Source organism: Pseudophryne corroboree, chromosome 2, assembly GCF_028390025.1.
Source record: "Pseudophryne corroboree isolate aPseCor3 chromosome 2, aPseCor3.hap2, whole genome shotgun sequence".
NCBI lineage: Eukaryota > Metazoa > Chordata > Amphibia > Anura > Myobatrachidae > Pseudophryne > Pseudophryne corroboree.
Window position 1 is genome coordinate 166,137,037 of NC_086445.1, and position 21,545 is coordinate 166,158,581.

Consider the following 21,545-nt stretch of genomic DNA (forward strand, 5'->3'; position numbering starts at 1 on the left):
TCTCAATGCACGTGTGAAAATGGCGGCGACGCGCGGCTCCTTATATAGAATCCGAGTCTCGCGAGAATCCGACAGCGTCATGATGACGTTCGGGCGCGCTCGGGTTAACCGAGCAAGGCGGGAGGATCCGAGTCTGCTCGGACCCGTGAAAAAAACATGAAGTTCGTGCGGGTTCGGTTTCAGAGAAACCGAACCCGCTCATCTCTATTAAAAATTAAATAGTTTTGTGCATGCATTCCATGTAATCTTATTGATACTGTTATTCAATGTTTGTGTATTTGGTGTTGGCTAAAATGATGTTATCATCATAGCCGAGCATGGCAAGAGTTTAATTGGTGCCACTTAAATGTGTCCTGGGTTATGTGGGGGTGGGCTGCATGCCTACTGGGCACCACATGGAGCAATGGTTATATATGGCCTATTCCCAGGGAAGGCTCTGGTTAATATGCTCTGTCCAAAACTTCAAGCACAGTAATTACAGTTCCAAAATGCTAGTGTACATTCTCAAGCCTGTCTGCAAATGCACAGTACAAGTTTATGATTTCTTTCTCTGAAAGCATCTTATGCCCCCATTGATTTTGGATTACACACTGGCCCGCGAGCTAAGCAGAAACACAACATTAAATGAAATCAGCATGTTCTGCTCCTCAATAAAAACAAACTCTAGGAATCTTTATTGCACTGCTGCCCCCAAATCAGTCTCTCATGTGAATGATAAAATACCACAAGGCTTTGTCCAGTGCTATTAATACTCTATAGGGACCGGAGTTCAATGCAGAACACATTGAACCAGTTCAGCTGTAACCAAAACCTTAGGCATCAGCTCTGAAGAAGTACAACAGATGTTCCATGTACAGAAAGCAATAAGTTCACTTGCAGAAACAGAAAAGGTTGTGACTTAATGCCAGTGTTTAAGGAGACTAATGCAATTTTACGTATTGCACAAACATTTCATGCTGTGACAGAATCCACAAGAACTTGGAGTCAGATGGCTGTTTGCTGCTATACCTGCCACATTTCTGTATTACAAGCCAGTCTGTACACCAGCTTAGGTTTCACTAATGGTTTCAATTTACCCCATACTGTGCCCGCATATTGATGTCCAGCATAAAATGTACACAACTTGTAGCTACTGAATCATATTGCCACTATAATGTTTATATGTATACTTGCCCAACCTTCTAAATACAGTGCTTGATATCAATTAAATGTAGAGATTGATGCCAGGAATTCAGGAGAACTCAACAGATTGAAAGAAATAATACATTATTCAGTGAATGAGGCAGGCACTTTACAAAGCTGAATTGAACTTCTCTCAAGTCTGAGAAACCTAGCACTGAAACAGTGATGTGCGGTAAGGAAAGGCAGGTGAGGGAGAGCCTTACCTGTCATACTAACGTATACGCCAGAGTTTTGACTGTATAAAGTATATAAAAAAATACAAAGAATATATTCAAAATATCTTCTTTGTATTATTCTAATAATTTTTATAGTCTAAACTCTGGAGTACAAAGTCTATGGCAGGTGAGGCAGTGTCTCAAATGCCTATCTTTTCCACACATCTCTGATTAAAACTCACCACATTTCCAGCAGTATGTACTGCTGCACCTGTGTATAATGCCCACGTGCACCCTTGGTCTCATATATTGTGTGTAAATCTGGCTCTGGTACTAACCAATGCCTCCTGAGCCATTTACCTCACCGCACGTCCCTGAACTGAAGTGTCCCGGTTGGTGAATATTGAAATTTATTAAACAGATTTTGTTTTCCATTTTTCTCTAACGTCCTAAGTGGATGCTGGGGACTCCGTCAGGACCATGGGGAATAGCGGCTCCGCAGGAGACAGGGCACAAAAGTAAAAGCTTTAGGATCAGGTGGTGTGCACTGGCTCCTCCCCCTATGACCCTCCTCCAAGCCTCAGTTAGATTTTTGTGCCCGGCCGAGAAGGGTGCAATCTAGGTGGCTCTCCTAAAGAGCTGCTTAGAGTAAAAGTTTGTTAGGTTTTTTATTTTCAGTGAGTCCTGCTGGCAACAGGCTCACTGCTACGAGGGACTTAGGGGAGAGAAGTGAACTCACCTGCGTGCAGGATGGATTGGCTTCTTAGGCTACTGGACACCATTAGCTCCAGAGGGAGTCGGAACACAGGTCTCACCCTGGGGTTCGTCCCGGAGCCGCGCCGCCGACCCCCTTGCAGATGCCGAAAAGTGAAGAGGTCCAGAAACGGCGGCAGAAGACTCTTCAGTCTTCATAAGGTAGCGCACAGCACTGCAGCTGTGCGCCATTGTTGTCAGCACACTTCATAGCAGCGGTCACTGAGGGTGCAGGGCGCTGGGGGGGGGCGCCCTGGGCAGCAATGATAGTACCTTATTCTGGCTAAAAATACATCACATATAGCCCCTGGGGGCTATATGGATGTATTTAACCCCTGCCAGGTCTCAGAAAAACGGGAGAAGAAGCCCGCCGAAAAGGGGGCGGGGCCTATTCTCCTCAGCACACAGCGCCATTTTCCCTCACAGAAATGCTGGTGGGAAGGCTCCCAGGCTCTCCCCTGCACTGCACTACAGAAACAGGGTTAAAACAGAGAGGGGGGGCACTTATTTGGCGATATGTATATATATATTAAAATGCTATAAGGGAAAAACACTTATATAAATATAATTTAAAAACGCTAAAATGTATAATTATAGCGTTTTTGGTGTGTGCTGGCAAACTCTCCCTCTGTCTCCCCAAAGAGCAAGTGGGGTCCTGTCCTCTATCAGAGCATTCCCTGTGTGTGTGCTGTGTGTCGGTACGTGTGTGTCGACATGTATGAGGACGATGTTGGTGAGGAGGCGGAGCAATTGCCTGAAATGGTGATGTCACTCTCTAGGGAGTCGACACCGGAATGGATGGCTTATTTAAGGAATTACGTGATAATGTCAACACGCTGCACGGTCGGTTGACGACATGAGACGGCCGGCAAACAAATTAGTACCTGTCCAGGCGTCTCAAACACCGTCAGGGGCTGTAAAACGCTCATTTACCTCAGTCGGTCGACACAGACACGGACACTGACTCCAGTGTCGACGGTGAAGAAACAAACGTATTTTCCTTTAGGGCCACACGTTACATGTTAAGGGCAATGAAGGAGGTGTTACATATTTCTGATACTACAAGTACCACAAGAAGGGTATTATGTGGGGTGTGAAAAAACTACCTGTAGTTTTTCCTGAATCAGATAAATTAAATGAAGTGTGTGATGATGCGTGGGTTTCCCCCGATAGAAAATTATTGGCGGTATACCCTTTCCCGCCAGAAGTTGGGGCGCGTTGGGAAACACCCTTTACGGTGGATAAGGCGCTCACACGCTTATCAAAACAAGTGGCGGTACCGTCTCCAGATAGGGCCGCCCTCAAGGAGCCAGCTGAGAGGCTGGAAAATATCCTAAAAAGGTATATACACACATACTGGTGTTATACTGCGACCAGCGATCGCCTCAGCCTGGATGTGCAGCGCTGGGGTGGCTTGGTCGGATTCCCTGACTGAGAATATTGATACCCTTGACAGGGACAGTATTTTATTGACTATAGAGCATTTAAAGGATGCATTTCTATATATGCGAGATGCACAGAGGGATATTTGCACTCTGGCATCAAGAGTAAGTGCGATGTCCATATCTGCCAGAAGATGTTTATGGACACGACAGTGGTCAGGTGATGCAGATTCCAACATGGAAGTATTGCCGTATAAAGGGGAGGAGTTATTTGGGGTCGGTCCATCGGACCTGGTGGCCTCGGCAACAGCTGGAAAATCCACCTTTTTTACCCCAAATCACATCTCAGCAGAAAAAGACACCGTCTTTTCAGCCTCAGTCCTTTCGTCCCCATAAGGGCAAGCGGGCAAAAGGCCAGTCATATCTGCCCAGGGATAGAGGAAAGGGAAGAAGACTGCAGCAGGCAGCCCATTCCCAGGAACAGAAGCCCTCCACAGCTTCTGCCAAGTCCTCAGCATGACGCTGGGGCCGTACAAGCGGACTCAAGTGCGGTGGGGGGTCGTCTCAAGAGTTTCAGCGCGTAGTGGGCTCACTCGCAAGTGGACCCCTGGATCCTACAAGTAGTATCCCAGGGGTACAGAGATTCGAGACGTCTCCCCCTCGCAGGCTCCTGATGTCTGCTTTACCAACGTCTTCCTCCGACAGGGAGGCAGTATTGGAAACAATTCACAAGCTGTATTCCCAGCAGGTGATAATCAAAGTACCCCTCCTACAACAAGGAAAGGGGTATTATTCCACACTATATTGTGGTACTGAAGCCAGACGGCTCGGTGAGACCTATTCTAAATGGGAAATCTTTGAACACTTACATACAAAGGTTCAAATCAAGATGGAGTCACTCAGAGCAGTGATAGCGAACCAGGAAGAAGGGGACTATATGGTGTCCCTGGACATCAAGGATGCTTACCTCCATGTCCCAAATTGCCCTTCTCACCAAGGGTACCTCAGGTTCGTGGTACGGAACTGTCACTATCAGTTTCAGACGCTGCCGTTTGGATTGTCCACGGCACCCCGGGTCTTTACCAAAGTAATGGCCAAAATGATGATTCTTCTTCAAAGAAAAGGCGTCTTAATTATCCCTTACTTGGACGATCTCCTGATAAGGGCAAGGTCCAGAGAACAGTTGGAAGTCGGAGTAGCACTATCTCAAGTAGTTCTACGACAGCACGGGTGGATTCTAAATATCCAAAATCGCAGCCGTTTCCGACGACACGTCTGCTGTTCCTAGGGATGGTTCTGGACACAGTCCAGAAAAAGGTGTTTCTCCCGGAGGAGAAAGCCAGGGAGTTATCCGAGCTAGTCAGGAACCTCCTAAAACCAGGAAAAGTGTCAGTGCATCATTGCACAAGAGTCCTGGGAAAAATGGTGGCTTATTACGAAGCGATTCCATTCGGCAGATTCCACGCAAGAACTTTTCAGTGGGATCTGCTGGACAAATGGTCCGGATCGCATTTTCAGATGCATCAGCGGACAACCCTATCTCCAAGGACAAGGGTGTCTCTCCTGTGGTGGTTACAGAGTGCTCATCTTCTAGAGGGCCGCAGATTCGGCATTCAGGATTGGATACTGGTGACCACGGAGGCCAGCCTGAGAGGCTGGGGAGCAGTCACACAGGGAAAAAATTTCCAGGGAGTGTGATCAAGTCTGGAGATTTTTCTCAACATAAATATACTGGAGCTAAGGGCAATTTACAATGCTCTAAGCTTAGCAAGACCTCTGCTTCAAGGTCAGCCGGTATTGATCCAGTGGGACAACATCACGGCAGTCGCCCACGTAAACAGACAGGGCGGCACAAGAAGCAGGAGGGCAATGGCAGAAACTGCAAGGATTTTTCGCTGGGCGGAAAATCATGTGATAGCACTGTCAGCAGTGTTCATTCCGGGAGTGGACAACTGGGAAGCAGACTTCCTCAGCAGGCACAACCTCCACCCGGGAGAGTGGGGACTTCATCGGGAAGTCTTCCACATGATTGTGAACCGTTGGAAAAGACCAAAGGTGGACATGATGGCGTCCCGCCTGAACAAAAAACTGGACAAGTATTGCGCCAGGTCAAAAGACCCTCAGGCAATAGCTGTGGACGTTTCTGGTAACACCGTGGGTGTACCAGTCGGTGTATGTCTTCCCTCCTCTGCTTCTCATACCCAAGGTATTGAGAATTATAAGACGTAGAGGAGTAAGAACTATACTCGTGGCTCCGGATTGGCCAAGAAGGACTTGGTACCCGGAACTTCAAGAGATGCTCACAGAGGACTCATGGCCTCTGCCGCTAAGAAGGGACTTGCTTCAGCAAGTACCATGTCTGTTCCAAGACTTACCGCGGCTGCGTTTGACGGCATGGCGGTTGAACGCCGGATCCTAAGGGAAAAAGGCATTCCGGAAGAGGTCATTCCTACCCTGGTCAAAGCCAGGAAGGAGGTGACCGCACAACATTATCACCACATGTGGCGAAAATATGTTGCGTGGTGTGAGGCCAGGAAGGCCCCATGAAGAAATTTCAACTCGGTCGTTTCCTGCATTTCCTGCAAACAGGAGTGTCTATGGGCCTCAAATTGGGGTCCATTAAGGTTCAAATTTCGGCCCTGTCGATTTTCTTCCAGAAAGAATTGGCTTCAGTTCCTGAAGTCCAGAAGTTTGTCAAGGGAGTACTGCATATACAACCCCCTTTTGTGCCTCCAGTGGCACTGTGGGATCTCAACGTAGTTCTGGGATTCCTAAAATCACATTAGTTTAAACCGCTCAAATCTGTGGATTTGAAATATCTCACAGGGAAAGTGACCACGCTGTTGGCCCTGGCCTCGGCCAGGCGGGTGTCAGAATTGGCGGCGTTTGTCTCAAAAAAGCCCATATCTGATTGTCCATTCGGACAGGGCAGAGCTGCGGACTCATCCCCAGTTTCTCCCTAAGGTGGTGTCAGTGTTTCACCTGAACCAGCTTATTGTGGTACCTGCGGCTACTAGAGACTTGGAGGACTCCAAGTTGCTAGATGTTGTCAGGGCCCTGAAAATATAGTTTCCAGGACGGCTGGAGTCAGGAAAACTGACTTGCTGTTATCCTGTATGCACCCAACAAACTGGGTGCTCTTGCTTCTAAGCAGACGATTGCTAGTTGGATGTGTAGTACAATTCAGCTTGCACATTCTGTGGCAGGCCTGCCACAGCCAAAAATATGTAAATGCCCATTCCACAAGGAAGGTGGGCTCATCTTGGGCGGCTGCCCGAGGGGTCTCGGCTTTACAACTTTGCCGAGCTGATACTTGGTCAGGGGCACACCCTGACTAAGGAGGACCTGGAGTTCTCTCATTCGGTGCTGCAGAGTCATCCGCACTCTCCCGCCCGTTTGGGAGCTTTGATATAATCCCCATGGTCCTGACGGAGTCCCCAGCATCCACTTAGGACGTTAGAGAAAATAAGAATTTACTTACCGATAATTCTATTTCTCGTAGTCCGTAGTGGATGCTGGGCGCCCATCCCAAGTGCGGATTGTCTGCAATATTTGTACATAGTTATTGTTACAAAAATCGGGTTATTATTGTTGTGAGCCATCTTTTCAGAGGCTCCGCTGTTATCATGCTGTTAACTGGGTTCAGATCACAGGTTGTACAGTGTGATTGGTGTGGCTGGTATGAGTCTTACCCGGGATTCAAAATCCTTCCTTATTGTGTACGCTCGTCCGGGCACAGTATCCTAACTGAGGCTTGGAGGAGGGTCATAGGGGGAGGAGCCAGTGCACACCACCTGATCCTAAAGCTTTTACTTTTGTGCCCTGTCTCCTGCGGAGCCGCTATTCCCCATGGTCCTGACGGAGTCCCCAGCATCCACTACGGACTACGAGAAATAGAATTATCGGTAAGTAAATTCTTATTATTTTATTTATAGACATTAATATATATATATTGTGCTAACCAAACAAGGCTTATCTGTGTGGAGTTTAAATGATCTCTAGTGTTTGAGTAGGCTGCCTCCAGATGCCATGGCTTCCTCCCACAAACCAAATGAATATTGGTAGGTTAAATGGCTTCTGCCAAAAATAAAGAAATAGTTGTATAATATATGTGCTCTATATAAATAACTCTGGGGGTCATTCCGACCCGATCACTCGCTGCACTTTGTCTCAGCGCAGCGATCGGGTCGGAACTGCGCATGCACCGGCGCCACAGTGCACCGGCGCATGGCAGCCGTCGTTACCTAGTGATCGCCTCTGAGACAGAGGCGGTCGCTAGGCGGGAGGGGGCTGAACGGCAGCGTTAAGCCGCCATTTAGGGGGAGCGGTCCGGCCAACGCAGGCGTGGCCGGACCATTCGGCGGGCCGCGGCGGCTGCGTGACATCTCACACAGCTGCTGCGGTCAGCGGGAGCGACGAGTAACTCCCGGCCAGCCGCAGGAGCTGCGCTGGCTGGGAGTTACTCCTCAAATACAAAGGCATCGCCTCTGTGAAATGCTTTTGTATTTGTGCGGGGGGCCGTCACTGACATGCGGGGCGGACTAGCCCTGTGCTGGGCGTCCCCCCGCATGTCTGAGTTTATGCTCGTAGCTGTGCTAAATTTAGCACAGCTACGATCAACTTGGGAATGACCCCCTCTGTCCCTCTCCTTACTACCTTGAAACCCTAATCACCTATACCAGACTGACATGTCTCTGTTATAGTTAGTATTACTGCATCACAGCACTGAGGTCATGGGTTCGTTTCCCACCATGGCCCTAACTGTGTGGACTTTATATATTCTCCCCGTGCTTGTGTGGGTTCCCTCTGGGTGCTCTAGTTTCTTCACACAATCCAAAAATACACTGGCAGATTAATTGGCTTATAATTAAATAAACCCTAGCATTAATGTGTCTGCATGTACATATGGTAAGGTATATAGGGGTGTATTTACTAAGCCTTGGATGGAGATAAAGTCACTGAAGATAAAGTACCAACAAATCAGCTCCTAACTGCCATGTTACAGGATGTGTTTGAAAAATGACAGGTAGGAGCCGATTGGCTGGTACTTTATCTCCAGCAACTTTATCTCCATCCAAGATTTAGTAAATAGACCCCATAGATTGTAAGCTCCACTGGGGCAGGGACTAATGTGAATTGACAAATATTCTCTGTAAATGGATGTGTGTACGCTATATAAATAACTGGTAATATTTTGTATTAGGGTACTAAGGGCTTGGGTTTGAGGGAACTGGATGTGCACTGGACTTGTTTTATTTGTTACCAGATTGTCTGTTTGACAGACCCTGAGCAGGACTATTACACTAGCTGGACACTGCAATATTGGCAGTTATATCAAGCACATGAGCAGTTATTACAGTATGTGTGAGCCCAATTTTAACTTGGTAATAATCTATAGATGCCTACCAAAGGTAGGCGAAGATCCTAGATTGTTGATTGCCCCGTCGCTTGTCCAGACTGTGCATGTGCGGATGGGCGCAATGATGTCACAACACTGAGTATAAGCCGGTCATCGCAGAGCTTCATTGGTAGCGGTGGCCTAGGCCAAAGCATATATTCATAAGCATAACTATGTGGAGAACATTGACCTTGAAACATTGTTTGTGCGGAGACCAGTGGGCTCTATTAGGACAATCTATTAGGTCACTCGCCATGATCAGCTCTGAAGCACACCTTGAAGAGTCACTCGCCATGATCAGCTCTGAAGCTCACCTTGATGAGTGAATTGCTGGTGGCATTTACAACTTTAAAATTCACAACACTTTCTACCACCACATTGGTTCTCTTATCTCTGAAGCAGGTGATGCACCAAAATATGCTCATATTTATTTCTACGGCATTGACACAGCGGTGCATCAAAAAATTGATTTGCCAGCCAACTGAAATTGTGACCCAATGATGCGTGACTTATCAGTCCATCTTAAACAAGTGAACACTCAATTTTTTTTATTTGATTTCGAGCAACGTAATTGACTAGTGTGGTTGCCCCTGGTGCCCTATATTTTGGGGCTCCCACACTGAGTCAGACTATCCCACTGAGTAAATAGAGAGATACCCACTATTTGAATATGTCGACCATTTCCAAGAACAGGTGCCCTTAAGTGTTACATTGTCATGGCAGTGCTGAAGTGAGCTGAGTGCTGCTCTGTATACAGACATGTCTGCAGCAGTGTGAGTCAGGAGAGTTCTGCAGGAACTTGCCACACACAAGTAGATGATAGCAGTACAGATTCATTTTGTGAACTGGGGTACTTTGTGGAATAATGTGAACTGGGTACTACACTGTGACATAATGTGAACTGGGGGCACTATAGTGTGGCACAATACTCACTGGGGACACAATAGTAAGGAATAATGTGATCTGGGGCAGTACAATGTGCAGAATATGAACTGCAGATCCAATAGTGGCGCATACTGCAATCTGGGGTCACTATAATGTGGCATAATCTGAACTGGGGGCACTATAGTGTGGCACAATACTCACTGGGGACACAATAGTAGGGAATAATGTGATCTGGGGCAGTACAATGTGCAGAATATGAACTGCAGATCCAATAGTGGCGCATACTGCAATCTGTGGTCACTATAATGTGGCATAATCTGAACTGGGGGCACTATAGTGTGGCACAATACTCACTGGGGACACAATAGTAGGGAATAATGTGATCTGGGGCAGTACAATGTGCAGAATATGAACTGCAGATAAAATAGTGGAGCATACTGCAATCTGGGGTCACTATAATGTGGCATAATCTGAACTGGGGGCACTATAGTGTGGCACAATACTCACTGGGGACACAATAGTAGGGAATAATGTGATCTGGGGCAGTACAATGTGCAGAATATGAACTGCAGATCCAATAGTGGCGCATACTGCAATCTGGGGTCACTATAATGTGGCTTAATCTGAACTGGGGGCACTATAGTGTGGCACAATACTCACTGGGGACACAATAGTAGGGAATAATGTGATCTGGGGCACTACAATGTGCAGAATATGAACTGCAGATAAAATAGTGGAGCATACTGCAATCTGGGGGCGCTACAGTGTGTCATAATGTGAACTGGGGGCACTATAGTGTGGCATAATGGGCCTAATTCTGACCTGATCGCTAGGCTGCATTTTCGTACAGCCTGCGATCAGGTCTGAATTGCGAATGCGTATGCACCGCAATACGCAGGCGAGATCGGTCCGCAGTGACGGGGATTGGCAGGCAGCGACGGGATGTTGGAGAAAAGCGATCGCATGGGTGATCGCAAGGTGACTGACAGGAAGAGGCCGTTTGTGGGTGGCAACTGACCGCTTTTAGGAGTGTCCAGAGAAACGCAGGAGGGACCAGGTTTTGAAGGGAGGGTTTCTGGCGTCAGCTCCGGCCCCGATCATCGCACTGGAAGAGTAAGTCCTGGGTTGTGCAGAGACTGCGCAAACTTCTGTTTGTGCAGCTCTCCTGCACATGCGATCGCAACCATGCACAGCGATTCCCCCCTCCCTCTATAGGCGGCGACTACCTACTAGTGATGAGCGGGTTCGGTTCCTCGGAAACCGAACCCCCCAGAACTTCACCCATTTTACATGGGTCCGAGGCATACTCGGATTCTCCCGTATGGCTCAGTTAACCCGAGCGCGCCCGAACGTCATCATCCCGCTGTCGGATTCTCGCGAGATTCGGATTCTATATAAGCAGCCGCGCGTCGCCGCTATTTTCACTCGTGCATTGAAAATGTTAGGGAGAGGACGTGGCTGGCGTCCTCTCCGTTTATATTGTTGATGCAAATATTTGTGCTTATTGCTTAATTGTGGGGACTGGGGAGCAGCTGTATTATATAGGAGGAGTACAGTGCAGAGTTTTGCTGATCAGTGACCACCAGTTTTATCCGTTCTCTGTCTGAAAAACGCTCCATATCTGTGCTCAGTGTGCTGCATATATCTGTGCTCACACTGCTTTATTGTGGGGACTGGGGACCAGCAGTATTATATAGGAGGAGTACAGTGCAGAGTTTTGCTGACCAGTGACCACCAGTATTATACGTTGTCTGCCTGAAAAACGCTCCATATCTGTGCTCAGTGTGCTGCATATATCTGTGCTCACACTGCTTTATTGTGGGGACTGGGGACCAGCAGTATTATATAGGAGGAGTACAGTGCAGAGTTTTGCTGACCAGTGACCACCAGTATTATACGTTGTCTGCTGGAAAAACGCTCCATATCTGTGCTCAGTGTGCTGCATATATCTGTGCTCACACTGCTTTATTGTGGGGACTGGGGACCAGCAGTATTATATAGGAGGAGTACAGTGCAGAGTTTTGCTGACAGTGACCACCAGTATGTATAGCAGTACGGTACGGAAGGCCACTGCTCTACCTACCTCTGTGTCGTCAAGTATACTATCCATCTAAATTCTATACCTGTGGTGCATTTTAGTTTTGCAGTTTGCTGACAGTGACCACCAGTATATATAGCAGTATGGTACGGAAGGCCACTGCTCTACCTACCTCTGTGTCGTCAAGTATACTATCCATCTAGATTCTATACCTGTGGTGAATTTTAGTTTTGCAGTTTGCTGACAGTGACCACCAGTATATATAGCAGTACGGTACGGAAAGGCCACTGCTCTACCTACCTCTGTGTCGTCAAGTATACTATCCATCTAGATTCTATACCTGTGGAGCATTTTAGTTTTGCAATTTGCTGACAGTGACCACCAGTATATATAGCAGTACGGTACGGAAGGCCACTGCTCTACCTACCTCTGTGTCGTCAAGTTTACTATCCATCTAGATTCTATACCTGTGGTGCATTTTAGTTTTGCAGTTTGCTGACAGTGACCACCAGTATATATAGCAGTACGGTACGGAAGGCCACTGCTCTACCTACCTCTGTGTCGTCAAGTATACTATCCATCTAGATTCTATACCTGTGGTGCATTTTAGTTTTGCAGTTTGCTGACAGTGACCACCAGTATACAGATGTGTCCACTTACATCTTTGCTTTTTTACCAATTTGGCACAACATGCAAAACACGGCTAAGCTGTTTTTTATGAGTAGCGAGTGGACGTATTTAAAAATTTTGGTTTGCCATAATAGAATATGAATAAAGTAACATTATAAAGAAGAAAATTTAGACAAATCACAAGGCATAGCTAAATCTCTGAGTCCATGGCATGCAAAACTGTGCCATACATGGCGGGATATAGCAAAGATGTATGTAGACACATCTGTATATAGCAGTACAGTACGGAAGGCCACTGCTCTACCTACCTCTGTGTCGTCAAGTATACTATCCATCTAGATTCTATACCTGTGGTGCATTTTAGTTTTGCAGTTTGCTGACAGTGACCACCAGTATATAAAGCAGTATGGTACGGAAGGCCACTGCTCTACCTACCTCTGTGTCGTCAAGTATACTATCCATCTAGATTCTGTACCTGTGGTGCATTTTAGTTTTGCAGTTTGCTGACAGTGACCACCAGTATATATAGCAGTACGGTATGGAAGGCCACTGCTCTACCTACCTCTGTGTCGTCAAGTATACTATCCATCTAGATTCTATACCTGTGGTGCATTTTAGTTTTGCAGTTTGCTGACAGTGACCACCAGTATATATAGCAGTACGGTACGGAAGGCCACTGCTCTACCTACCTCTGTGTCGTCAAGTATACTATCCATCTAGATTCTATACCTGTGGTGCATTTTAGGTTTGAAGTTTGCTGACAGTCACCACCAGTATATATAGCAGTACGGTACGGAAGGCCACTGCTCTACCTACCTCTGTGTCGTCAAGTATACTATCCATCCATACCTGTGGTGCATTTCTGTTGTGCGCAGTATATATAGTAGTAGGCCATTGCTATTGATACTGGCATATAATTCCACACATTAAAAAATGGAGAACAAAAATGTGGAGGTTAAAATAGGGAAAGATCAAGATCCACTTCCACCTCGTGCTGAAGCTGCTGCCACTAGTCATGGCCGAGACGATGAAATGCCATCAACGTTGTCTGCCAAGGCCGATGCCCAATGTCATAGTAGAGAGCATGTAAAATCCAAAAAACAAAAGTTCAGTAAAATGACCCAAAATTGAAAGCGTCTGAGGAGAAGCGTAAACTTGCCAATATGCCATTTACGACACGGAGTGGCAAGGAACGACTGAGGCCCTGGCCTATGTTCATGGCTAGTGGTTCAGCTTCACATGAGGATGGAAGCACTCATCCTCTCGCTAGAAAAATGAAAAGACTTAAGCTGGCAAAAGCACAGCAAAGAACTGTGCGTTCTTCTAAATCACAAATCCCCAAGGAGAGTCCAATTGTGTCAGTTGCGATGCCTGACCTTCCCAACACTGGACGGGAAGAGCTTGCGCCTTCCACCATTTGCACGCCCCCTGCAAGTGCTGGAAGGAGCACCCGCAGTCCAGTTCCTGATAGTCAAATTGAAGATGTCACTGTTGAAGTACACCAGGATGAGGATATGGGTGTTGCTGGCGCTGGGGAGGAAATTGACAAGGAGGATTCTGATGGTGAGGTGGTTTGTTTAAGTCAGGCACCCGGGGAGACACCTGTTGTCCGTGGGACGAATATGGTCATTGACATGCCTGGTCAAAATACAAAAAAAAATCACCTCTTCGGTGTGGAATTATTTCAACACAAATGCGGACAACATGTGTCAAGCCGTGTGTTGCGTTTGTCAAGCTGTAATAAGTAGGGGTGAGGACGTTAACCACCTAGGAACATCCTCCCTTATACGTCACCTGGTCCGCATTCATCAGAAGTCAGTGACAAGTTCAAAAACTTAGGATGACAGCGGAAGCAGTCCACTGACCACTAAATCCCTTCCTCTTGTAACCAAGCTCCTGCAAACCACACCACCAACTCCCTCAGTGTCAATTTCCACCTTACACAGGAAAGCAAGTAGTCCTGCAGGCCATGTCACTGGCAAGTCTGACGAGTCCTCTCCTGCCTGGGATTCCTCCGATGCATCCTTGAGTGTAACGCCTACTGCTGCTGGCACTGCTGTTGTTGCTGCTGGGAGTCGATCGGCATTCCAGAGGGGAAGTCGGAAAACCACTTGTACTACTTCCAGTAAGCAATTGACTGTCCAACAGTCCTTTGCGAGGAAGATGAAATATCACAGCAGTCATCCTGCTGCAAAGCGGATAACTCAGGTCTTGTCAGCCTGGGTGGTGAGAAACGTGGTTCCGGTAATTCAGAGGCAACTAGAGACTTGTTTGAGGTACTGTGTCCCCGGTACCAAATACCATCTAGGCAGGCGATACCGAAAATGTACACAGACGTCAGAAAAAGAGTCACCAGAGTCCTAAAAAATGCAGTTGTACCCAAAGTCCACTTAACCACGGACATGTGGACAAGTGGAGCAGGGCAGACTCAGGACTATATGACTGTGACAGACCACTGGGTATATGTATTGCCTCCCGCAGCAAGAACAGCAGCGGCGGCACCAGTAGCAGCATCTCGCAAATGCCAACTCGTTCCTAGGCAGGCTACGCTTTGTATCACCGCTTTCCATAAGAGGCACACAGCTGACAACCTCTTACGGAAACTGAGGAACATCATCGCAGAATGGCTTACCCCAATTGGACTCTCCTGGGGATTTGTGACATCGGACAACGCCAGCAATATTGTGCGTGCATTACATCTGGGCAAATTCCAGCACGTCCCATGTTTTGCACATACATTGAATTTGGTGGTGCAGAATTATTTAAAAAGCGACAGGGGCGTGCAAGAGATGCTGTCGTGGCCCGAAGAATTGCGGGCCACTTTCGGCATTCAGCCACCGCGTGCCGAAGACTGGAGCACCAGCAAATAGTCCTGAACCTGCCCTGCCATCATCTGAAGCAAGAGGTGGTAACGAGGTGGAATTCAACCCTCTATATGCTTCAGAGGATGGAGGAGCAGCAAAAGGCCATTCAAGCCTATACATCTGCCCACGATATAGGCAAAGGAGGGGGAATGCACCTGACTCAAGCGCAGTGGAGAATGATTTCAACGTTGTGCAAGGTTCTGCAACCCTTTGAACTTGCCACATGTGAAGTCAGTTCAGACACTGCCAGCTTGAGTCAGGTCATTCCCCTCATCAGGCTTTTGCAGAAGAAGCTGGAGACATTGAAGGAGGAGCTAAAACAGGGCGATTCCGCTAGGCATGTGGAACTTGTGGATGGAGCCCTTAATTCGCTTAACCAGGATTCACGGTTGGTCAATCTGTTGAAATCAGAGCACTACATTTTGGCCACCGTGCTCGATCCTAGATTTAAAACCTACGTTGTATCTCTCTTTCCGGCAGACACAAGTCTGCAGAGGTTCAAAGACCTGCTGGTGAGAAAATTGTCAAGTCAAGCGGAACGTGACCCGTCAACAGCTCCTCCTTCACATTCTCCCGCAACTGGGGGTGCGAGGAATAATTCCGAGCCCACCTGCTGGCGGTGATGCAGGGCAGTCTGGAGCGAGTGCTGACATCTGGTCTGGACTGAAGGACCTGCCAACGATTACTGACATGTCGTCTACTGTCACTGCATATGATTCTCTCACCATTGAAAGAATGGTGGAGGATTATATGAGTGACCGCATCCAAGTAGGCACGTCAGACAGTCCGTGCGTATACTGGCAGGAAAAAGAGGCAATTTGGAGGCCCTTGCACAAACTGGCTTTATTCTACCTAAGTTACCCTCCCTCCAGTGTGTACTCCGAAAGAGTGTTTAGTGCAGCCGCTCACCTTGTCAGCAACCGGCGTACGAGGTTACTTCCAGAAAATGTGGAGAAGATGATGTTCATCAAAATGAATTATAATCCATTCCTCCGTGGAGACATTTACCAGCAATTGCCTCCAGAAAGTACACAGGGATCTGAGATGGTGGATTCCAGTGGGGACGAATTAATAATCTGTGAGGAGGGGATGTACACAGTGAAAGGGGTGAGGAATCGGAGGATGATGATGAGGTGGACATCTTGCCTCTGTAGAGCCAGTTTGTGCAAGGAGAGATTGATTGCTTCTTTTTTGGTGGGGGCCCAAACCAACTAGTCATTTCAGTCACAGTCGTGTGGCAGACCCTGTCGCTGAAATGATGGGTTCGTTAAAGTGTGCATGTCCTGTTTATACAACATAAGGGTGGGTGGGAGGGCCCAAGGACAATTCCATCTTGCACCTCTTTTTTCTTTCATTTTTCTTTGCATCATGTGCTGTTTGGGGACAATTTTTTTGAAGTGCCATCCTGCCTGACACTGCAGTGCCACTCCTAGATGGGCCAGGTGTTTGTGTCGGCCACTTGTGTCGCTTAGCTTAGTCACACAGCGACCTTGGTGCACCTCTTTTTTTCTTTGCATCATGTGCTGTTTGGGGACTATTTTTTTGAAGTGCCATCCTGTCTGACACTGCAGTGCCACTCCTAGATGGGCCAGGGGTTTGTGTCGGCCATTTGTGTCGCTTAGCTTAGTCACACAGCGACCTTGGTGCGCCTCTTTTTTTCTTTGTATCATGTGCTGTTTGGGGACAATTTTTTTGAAGTGCCATCCTGCCTGACACTGCAGTGCCACTCCTAGATGGGCCAGGTGTTTGTGTCGGCCACTTGTGTCGCTTAGCTTAGCCATCCAGCGACCTCGGTGCAAATTTTAGGACTAAAAATAATATTGTGAGGTATGAGGTGTTCAGAATAGACTGAAAATGATTGTAAATTATGGTTATTGAGGTTAATAATACTATGGGATCAAAATGACCCCCAAATTCTATGATTTAAGCTGTTTTTGAGGGTTCTTTGTAAAAAAACACCCGAATCCAAAACACACCCTAATCCGACAAAAAATTTTCAGGGAGTTTTTGCCAAAACGCGTCCGAATCCAAAACACGGCCGCGGAACCGAATCCAAAACCAAAACACAAAACCCGAAAAATTTCCGGTGCACATCACTACTACCTAATAGCAGGGATGCAAAAAACGCACCCTAGCGATCAGGTCTGAATTAGGCCCAATGTGAACTGGGGGCACTATAGTGTGGCATAATATGAACTGCTAGGTACTTCAGTATAGGATAATTTGAACTGGTAGATACTGTACTTCTGTGTGCTAAAAAAAAAAGTGATGGTGTGCTGTGACAATTTTAGCACTTTGTTCAGTGGTGCAGAGAGAAGGGGGGGGAGGGTACAAATCACCCGACTCCAGGTCGGATGGAGGGGTCCAGTGGGGGCCCTGGGCCCCCTTAACTGGCAGCAGCAGCTGCAGCGTTTCTCCTTAGCCCAGCACACGCTGCTTTGTGCTGGGCTGCAGTTTGGTCATGGAGGCACTTAAAATACCATTCTTTTTCAGTATTTTTTCTAAGGGTGCATGACCACACCTCCTGTTATTAGGCCACACCCCCTGAAAAGTACCCAGGCCCAGCCAGGCTCTCTACTGCCCTGTTCACCTGTAGATATTTTTGCGTATTAATGCAATAATTGGTCAAAAGACCGCAAGATTTACAAATACAGATGGAATTAAGCCACCGGGCAACAGTACAATATTGCTTAGTTCTCAACTGAATGTCATATGTAATGACATCCTAGTATTATTACAATATGATCACAGGAATATTATTCCAGTATTGGGGCATTAGAACTATAGAATGTGTTTTAAATTTAGGACCATAAAGGGAGATTCAATTAGGTGTGGAGTTTACCCCACAGCTAATTGAATGTACTGCCCGATTAAATTAGCTGCCGTAACTCCTCATGCTAATCCCCAGAGGCAGGATTTTTCCTTGCAGGCTAAGAGCTGTGAGGAAAAATCTGCATTAAAATGCAGACTCTGCATTAACCAATGGTTTACTGTGCTGGGAGAATGATGGGGCGGAGTCATGGAATACAATGGATTGGAGAGTGAGGAGACGAAAGTGGTCGACAGTGTCAAAGGTGACATGTAGATGGCCCTTAGGTTTGGCTGTGGGAGGGTCATTTGTGACCTTGCTTGGAGAGGATAGTTTCAGTGTAATGGAGGGGATGGAAGCCAGATTGAAGAGGGTTGAGAAGTGAGTGGAAAGAAATTAAGTGTGGTGGACAGAAACAATCCTATTAAGGAGCTTGGAAGCATGAGGGAGGAGAGAAATATGGTGCTAGAGAGAGAGTGAGTCAGGGTCCATTGAGGGTTTCTTAAGGACAAGTGAGACTAGGGAGTGTTTGAAGGAAGTGGGAACAGGTTAAAGAGATGGGCAAGGTGGGAGCAAGCATGAGGTGAGACAGAGCAAGAGACTGATTCTATAGTCTCCAGTGCTACTTAGGGGGACATTTACTAAGTAGTCATAAGAGCGGAGAAGTGAGCCAGTGGAGAAATTTCCCCATCAACCAATCAGCAGCTCTGTATCATTTTATAGATGTTACTTCAGTGCTGATTGGTTGCCATGGGCAACTTCTCCACTGGCTCACTTCTCCGCTCTTATCACTGCTTAGTAAATGTCCCCCTAAGTCACCATGTCCTGTCAACTGGCTAATAAGCCTGAGCAATATCATTTTAAAGTAATAATTATCATATTTCGTTTTTAGAATATAATTGTTTATTTGCATTGTCTGATTTTATAGTTTATCACTTGAAAAATAAAAATCATAATGAGTTAATCCAGTGAAGTTTCATGGCTCTGCCAAGGCTGTTTTCAACATCTCTGGTTTAATGTCCAAGCAGTAACTTGGGAATCCTTAGTCATTTGTGTGGAGTCTTTAATACTGTAAAATGACTAATCTTTGTTATTCAGTTGTAAACCTATAAAAAGACATGAGGTTTTCATGAGGAAAATCTAAGGCAATGGATAAAGCAAATGAACACTCTGAGATATATTTAATAATATTTTAAGCAGTTTATTTAGAATATCATAAAGTTTGCAGAGCTGATGATGTCATGAGCAGGATGTCACATTTACAAAGCAGTTCGCAGGGTTTTTTTTTTTTTTTCATAGACTCAGGATATTGGTGGAACTGGAAGACTCCAGGACAATCAGTGCGGACTGTGAGATAGACACTTAATGATAATAATATCGAAATATACAAAAACTAAATTTTAATTTTGTGGTTCATAATGTCATAATAAGTTGAACAGATTGGATCTTGTGTAAATTTGAACAATGATGGGCATGGCAGGATAATTATTTGTGGGTCCTTGCCTGGAATAGTGTTAATTTAAAATTAATAATAAATGTTGTTCTTCTTATGATTTATAAGAAGCAGTGTGGTCTAACCAATCAGAATGAAGTGTATTTGTTATTAATGACCAACCTAACTGATCATTTGGGCCGGGCTCCTAATGGGGACAGTCATGCGTCGTCTATGGGGGTCATTCCGAGTTGATCGCTCGCTAGCAGTTTTTAGCAGCCGTGCAAACGCTATGCTGCCGCCCACTGGGAGTGTATTTTAGCTTAGCAGAAGTGTGAACGAAAGGATCGCAGAGCGGCGGCAAAGTTTTTTTGTGCAGTTTCAGAGTAGCTCAAAACCTACTCAGCACTTGCGATCACTTCAGACCATTCAGTTCCTGATTTGATGTCACAAACACGCCCTGCGTTCGCCCAGCCACGCCTACGTTTTTCTGAACACTCCCTGAAAATGGTCAGTTGCCACCCAGAAGTGTCCACTTCATGTCAATCACTCTGCGGCCAGCAGTGCGACGGAAAAGCATCGCTAGACCCTGTATGAAACTACATAGTTTGTTGTAATAATACGTTGTGCGTGCGCATTGCGCCGCATACGCATGCACAGAAGTGCCATTTTTTTGCCTCATCACTGCACAGTGAACGAATGCAGCTAGCGATCAACTCGGAATGACCACCTATGTCCCTTTTGTTTTGCTAAACATGGAATGAGAACTCCATACTGTAAAGACCATTTGAACAATAAATTGGACAAAGTTATATGTGTAAGGTTTGTTTTTTTGCTTTTGTTTTTTTGTTTCATTAAATTATATTGGTTCTCCAAGTTCCAGCATGCCCTGATAATCTGCAAAAAAACAAAACAAAACCCACATTTATTCTATCACTAGTGTTTGCCCACGGCTTTGTTTGCATGGATGTCTGTTATTGCTCAGTGGCACTAATTTTATAAAGACAGTAGTGCCATCTAATATTGTGATGTATATTTTATATTGTAGATATTGATCACAAAATGTCTTTGTAATCAAAATTTGCATTTTTTCCCTTCAGATATTTACACAAAAAGATACTTGGGGCTACTAATACGTGAGCAAGCCACATGAAGCTACCAGTGGGAGAAGCAGCTGGTCCTGAGATCTACACCTACAGTCCTGAGTGTTTGTTCCTGTGACAGTACACCGATAAGCAATAATACCCAGTTTTCTATTTTTTTAAGCAAACCACAAAATCCATTTCAAGGGGAAATCACTAATCAATCTCACTGGCTAAGGGTTACCGGCTATGTGTCTTTTACTGTGGAATAAAAATTATGTTTTTATAAAAAACGTGCCTGAATTGAAGGACACTTTTTTAAATTTGTTCTTGGGGATATACTGCTCCTAATTTGATTACAGTGGCTACTATTAGTACATGCAGTGTTTGTACAGTGCCGGACTGGGGCATGAAGGGCCCACTGGGGGAATGCAGTGGAAGAGGTCCATGCTTAGGGATGTGGCCAGCCTCAAGAGGGGGTGTGGCCAGCCACCACAGAGGATTGGCTAACCATTATAATGCATGCTTTGGACCCTTTGATAGATATAGAAAATACTGCTAGTGCATGCATGATAATGGTGAGCTGGGGGGGGGGGAGGTGGCAGGGTGCCATCTGCCCCATCTGACTGGTACAAGTTTAATTATTAATTGCCGCCTGCTCCCCAATCACTCTGTTCTATAAGGAGAGAGTGGCTTGCAGAAAATGGTTGCCCTCATAGCAGGCTACTAAAAGATGGACACTGCTAAGCAATGGGGAGCCAAGTTTCCTTTCTCAGCAACCCAAGAAAAGGGGTAGGACTTATCAGCAGAGTCTGTGTAGGACTTCTGCTGCTACTGCGTTCATCAGACTTATTGCTGCTGCTACCATGTGAAAGGGGCATTCATTCTGCCGGGCCTACCAGGTCTCAGCAGCCCATGAGGAGAAAAGAAGCACA

The 21,545-nt window shown here is 46.3% G+C and overlaps 1 long non-coding RNA gene across 1 annotated transcript in view; it reads left to right on the forward strand.

Moving 5' to 3' along the window:
• LOC135050606 (uncharacterized) overlaps positions 1-20,913 on the forward strand; it is a 91,880-nt gene extending 70,967 nt beyond the window's left edge. The window contains exon 2 of the long non-coding RNA XR_010241694.1: positions 20,629-20,913. This is a non-coding gene — a long non-coding RNA (uncharacterized LOC135050606). The remainder of the gene's footprint in view (positions 1-20,628) is intronic.
• Positions 20,914-21,545: the final 632 nt, after the last annotated feature.